This window comes from Sesamum indicum, linkage group LG9 (assembly GCF_026168435.1).
Source record: "Sesamum indicum cultivar Baizhima isolate 11 linkage group LG9, ASM2616843v1, whole genome shotgun sequence".
In the NCBI taxonomy this organism is placed as follows: Eukaryota; Viridiplantae; Streptophyta; class Magnoliopsida; order Lamiales; family Pedaliaceae; genus Sesamum; species Sesamum indicum.
Window position 1 is genome coordinate 15,502,630 of NC_142665.1, and position 6,331 is coordinate 15,508,960.

The following is a 6,331-nucleotide window of genomic DNA, read 5'->3' on the forward strand; positions in this document are numbered from 1 at the left end:
TTATTATTTTTAATATATTTTAATAGTTATTTTATTTAATATATTTTTAATAGTTATTTATTCAATATATTTTAATATTTATTTCATTTGATTTTCTTTAATGTATTTCAAATAAGTTCCAATTTTTCTTTGGTGTGAAATTAAATTTGTTGGAACTTATTTTGGGACTGTTCCTATATTCTGACTTTTCCTCCCTTTTTATTTAGGATATTATAATATATTTAGGAAATTAATTAATTTAGTATAGATTTTACGATAATGGAAATTAATAACATAATAATTACAATAATAAAAATATTAATATTATTTCAATATTAATATTATTTACATAATAATATCAATAATCACAAAATTAGATAAATATAATAAATAATAACATTATTTACATAATAATGTCAATAATCATAAAATGAGGCTAATATTCTCTATAATAATATTATTCAATAATTAATAATTTTAATAGCCTAAAAGCTCCCTGTTATGAGAATAGGCTAAAAGCTCCCTTGTGTTTTATAAAACTCAACTCAATCGCCCTCTCTCCGTTAAATCCAACTAACAGTGTTAATTTTTTAGAAAATAACCGTTATACCCTTACTTAATATATATTATTTCTTATTTTAATGACATTTGGATCTTCTTTAATCAAATACTGATCGTTAGATCTAATCAATTAATCTCAATCGTTAGATTTTAAAAAAATAAAAGGTTTAGATTCAACAAATTATTTAACTTATATTATATATAAATAATTTAAAAATTCAAAAATATATTATTATATATATTAAAAATAAAACTAACTACCCCACCCCACCCCCTTTACCCCCCGTTGCCCCCAACCCCCCCACCCCCATGCCCCCCACCACCATCTATCGCGGTGCCGCAGTTATTTAAAATCACTGTATCTTTGTATATTTTTTATCAAATTGAGTGAGGCTGGTCTCGTTAAAATTATCTTGAAGAAACGAGTCTGAGACTGAGATTCAACCGGGTGGAGACGAATCAACGAAAAATATGTTTGGGAATCGTGGCTTGAGCCCAATGTCTATGATTCACGAAAACTCAAATTCAAGGTATGGAAATGTTCATTTTGAAGTGAGGATTCAAATGGTACCATTTTCCATTGAAAACTCGTCCGGAAGGCACCGGAAACTTAGAAACGAGTTTCCGGCGAAAAAGGGACAAAATCGCTTGGTTTTTCTTTTTTTTTCAAATTTTTTTAATTAATTTTAATATATTAATTAAAATATATTTTAGTTAATTAAGAATATTTTAAATAATTATGATATTAATTTTTTTAACTAATTAAGAATAATTATTGTAATTAAATATATATTTTAACTAATTAAAAAAATTTAGATTTAACAATTAACAATTATAAAATTATTTATATATAATTTAATTTAATAAATTAAATATAATTTAATATTTCAATTTAAATTATAAAAAAAGTACAAAAATAAAACAAAAATAAAGAAAGAGTATTTTAGTAAAAAACACCTAAGAAAAAGGTAAAAAACAGTTAAAAAATATCCCCACTTGCAAAAAGAGCGCATGTAATACACCTTCCGTTAATTACTAATGGAAGGGGTGTTTGTTGCTAAGTTTTATAAAACACATGAGGGCTTTTAGCCTATTCTTATAACATGAGGGTTTTTTTGCAGACTTTTTAAAATTCAGGGGGGTTTTATGCATTTAGCCATATTATAAGGCTAATATTTTCAATTGTATTATTATTTACATAATAATATCAAATAACAAAATTAGGATAATATTTTAAATTAAAATACATTTACATAATTATTACAATGACCACAAAATGAGGATAATATTTTTAATAATTATTAATTTTTTAAAAATGTATAGTTCCTTTGTGCCCACGTATAATCGTATCACGCATTGCTTTAAGTTTTTTAGCCCATGAAGTGAATTTTTACTAGTAGAATTAGTTACGTTTATCCATATTTATTTGTCAATAAAAGATAATGTTGATATAAAAAAGTGGATAAACTTGAATAGTACTGTACCAAAAAATTCAAATGATGGGCTCAAGAAGCTTAAAGTAATGCTTGACCCATTTGTATATGTGCACAAAGGAACTATATATTTTCAAATAATTAATGAATACAATAATTATAAATTCATGATAATATTCCAATGTAAAAGAATTAGTATATTCTTTTTAATAATTATTAAATTAGGGTAATTTTTTCAATAATTATAAAAACTAATACTTGCTATAATTTGTATAGAATATGTCTAGTGGTACGCCTCCTATACCACATGGTCGTTGTCCTGGCCCGCCACTTTCATCTGTGTCGTCTGATTCTTCTCAGGCTGGGGAAGTCTTTCGACCATCCCCACCACCTGACACGGTCGGACCGTCAGCCGCTGCAGAATGATGTTGGACCATTTGGTGCGGCCACGGCAGTTGAGGAGGGCTGGACAACCATCTGCCACACTAGCGTCTGATCCTGCCGTTCCATGGGCTGCCCCCCACCATCAGTGCGCCAGTATATCAACCTTGATGATGCGAGCTAAATTTGTCTACGAATATTTTTTAGTATTATTTTATCTGAAAATCATTAATTGACATGTCCTTTCAAGTATGACGCTGCTTCCACGAGCGCATCAATGCGGTGGTCGTAGGACACTATCCCCACCCGTGGTCATATTTGCGCAGGTGCCGCTAGAGCATCAATATTTCTGGTTAGAGAGCATGAAGGTAATGCACTTTAAATTAATTTGGTATTATCTTATAATCTAATTTGTTTAATGAATCTTACTAATGTTTTCTTTAATTTTTTTACTGTAGATGACCTACTGATGGGACTGTGATGTTGAGTCCATGTTTCGGATCTTCCACATATGGGTCGGGAAATACATTTGGAAGAAGTTCACCGTCGCCCGGTTGAATCTGTTCAAGCCACTTTGACTACCTAATGAGGTATGGCTACGGCTGAGGTGGTGGTAAGTACTTTAGTAATTTTATTTTTTTAAAAATAATTTTGGGGTAAAGTATTAATAATTTTGTTTGTTTTGTAGGAAACATTCCAAAAGCTGATGAAGGATCATCAACCTCAGCCCACGGCTGAGGATCATGATACCCAATAGAATCGGAGGCTTCGATGGCGAATGACCGAGCAACAGGTGTGGCTGGCTACAGTTGGAGGCAAGAATAAGGATCGTATATTCGGTCTTGGTTCTGAGGCCTACATCTTCAGCCAAACCTACACATCACCATTGCCACCCCCACTTCCACCGCCATGCCACAATCAAACTCGACAATGGAGGATTGCATCGGCCGGCTGGAGATGATGATGGTCAACATGATGGCCATGAGGGAGATGCGGGCTAGCTCCTTGACTGTCTGACAGTCATAGCCAACCGCCGCAGCATAGCCTTCGACAAACCCCCTGGTGTCGAACGCACGAAATGGACGACGTTGATGAGGGTTTAGATTAGGTTTTAATTTTTTCAATTTTGTAATCAAACAATATTTTATATTAAATAATATTTTTTTCATAATTATCATGTATTCATAATGTTTTATTATATTCCATTATTCCATATTTATTCAATTAATTAAATTCATAAATATAATTAATTATAATTTTATAATTAATTTAATTATTTATTATAATTTATTAAAATGAATCAATTAAATTATTTTTTAAAATTTATTAAATATATAAATTAAATAATTTTTCAAATATTTTATTATAAGACAAAAAATTAGGAACTGTTTTTGTAATTATAAAAAGAGTTACAAATCTAAACAAAAAACAGTTCCTAATTAATGCCAATGTTAAAACAGTTCTAAACACGTTTTCATGAATAAGATTGACCTTCCCTAAAACCATTACAACAGATTCTCCAAACAAAAAATTGACCATTCCTAATACTATTTCAGAAATTGACCATAAAAACAATTTCAGTATCCGTTCCTCAGTATATCACTAATAGAAATAAATACGATTTCAAAATTCAGACATTAGTATTATAAAAATCATTACAAAAATAACCCAAAATAAATTATATAACCATTCCAAATGTTTATCAAAAGTGTTCCAATTAAAAAAAAACTATTTTTTATCATCAAATACAATATTAGGAATGGTCACCATCAATGTGTCACAGTGACCGTGCCAAATTGGAATGGTTCTTTACTAACCGTTCCTAAATTAGTAACACCATCTGCAGTGACCATGCCAAATTGGAATGGTTCTTCACTAACCTTTCCTAAATATTAGTAACACCGTCTGCAGTGACAACTTGTAAATCGTTCTAAAATTCGTTTAAATTTATTTTTTTATTTCCTAAGCGTTCCAAATAACAAAAAGATCATTTACATAAGTAAATTTTGGCCACTTTTAAAAATTAAGTGGTTGGAGTCCTGTAATTGCAAAAGACAAATTAGTTCAAGGGTTACTATTTGCCACCCCTATTCTTATTTTGCCAACCCCTAGTATACAGGATAATAAATTCAACTAATTATGTTTTTTTTCTTTTGGACATAGTAATTAATTATATAAATTTCTTCTTGTGTTTTGAACAGAAATTTCTTTACGGTGTTTTATAGAGGACAGTGGAACATAAATTCACTCAGAAAAGTTTGTTTTCAGTGCTTTAGAGTACAATATGCTATAGGTTATCGGTATCTTGTTGAAGTACGTACGGACATAGATCTTATTTATGGTTTTTCCCAATCTCAAGAGTCGTTTTGAATGCATATGTTACTATGCATACACTTTTATTTTGTGTTCTTTTCTTGTGATCAGCAGCAATGGGAATCTTTTGCTGGATGAAAATTAAAGATGCCCTATAACATTATCCTTTGCAAGCACCTTTTCTTATTCCCATCAGCCTTTGCAAATCTGAAAATTTTGGACGGTGTGTGTTATTCTCACAGATCACGTATGCATGTGATCTGACCCAAAAATCAAATAATAACAAGGTAAAAGATTCATCAGGACACGTATATGGAAGAAAGTTTGTCATGTATAAGAATATATATATATACTGTTGACGTGGTACGTTAGCCCAAAAAAGGAAGGATAATTCCAGAATATCATAAAGGTTATTACCTTTACACACTTGTAATTTTCCAGAAACAATTCCTTTGCATGCAACTTGCAATTTATGACACCTCAAGCCCTTTATCATCTGATATTGATCAAAGCCACAATCCAAGCAGATTTTGTGATATCTTCTTCAATATGTTCCCCTATATAAAGAGGTCGTCGTGGGAGCTCATCGGTTAACTCAAGCTAGAGAGTCGAGCCTCACATCACATGTATATCTGCTATTGTTCGAATTAGAACATATCTTACTCAAATAATTCACATTTTTTCCGACCAACGATGGACATGGTGATGAAGTTAGGGACTGAGAATCCAGTGGTGATATTCAGCAAAACCAATTGCCGCATATCCCATGCGATAAGTACACTTATCCGTGGATTTGGGGCGAACCCTGTGATCCATGAGCTCGATGAGCTCCCAAATGGACATGAGATCGAGAAGGCATTGATGGCATTAGGGTGCAACCCTAGCGTCCCGGCCGTGTTCATAGGGAAGGAATTCGTCGGTGGTTCGAATGAGATCATGAGCCTCAATATAAGGGGCAAGCTCAAGCCACTGCTCATGAAGGGTAATGCTATATGGATATAGAGAAATTAAGGTTAAGTTCTTAATTTGCTATGTGCCATGGTTTTTTTATGGCCTATAGTTAGTTTTATTATGTAGCATACTTTAATATAGTTCCTGAGGACATTTTTGTCATATTAGAGAGTAAAAGCAAGAGGGCTTCTTCTTCAATATTCTGTAATTCTTTCTCTTTTAGCTTATGATCTATATATGCAAGTGGTAGTAAGTACTCGTCTTATTAATTATGACTCATGAATGTAGTTTTTGCCAATACTGACTGAACTGCTCTGCTCCGTTGCGACTGTCAATTCTACTTACCTAATAAAAAATGCACTGATCAATTTACTTTACGGTATTGATTCAAATTTAGTGTCAGGATACGACGCAGTAAACTACGAGAAGATAGTTTAATAGCAACGTAAAAAAAATTAGCAATGGGCTAATTAATAAGTAAATTATCGTTAGCAATCTGTATTATTTAATTTTAGAAATTTACTTGCTAATAAATTTAGCAACTAAACTTTACTTGCTCACGAATTTAGCAACGAATTATATAAAAATATATATTAAATAATAATGTAGATTAGCTATAAGAGTTTACTGTCTAATTAGCTCGACGGTGATTTTAGTATTAAATTTTTTCATAGCTATTGACTTATTTTCTTGTAGTGATAAGAAAACTAATA

The 6,331-nt window shown here is 31.2% G+C and overlaps 1 pseudogene; it reads left to right on the forward strand.

Annotated features, from left to right (window-relative positions):
- Positions 1–5,191: 5,191 nt before the first annotated feature.
- LOC105171261 (monothiol glutaredoxin-S2 pseudogene) lies at positions 5,192–5,893 on the forward strand (annotated as a pseudogene).
- The last annotated feature ends 438 nt before the right edge of the window (positions 5,894–6,331 follow it).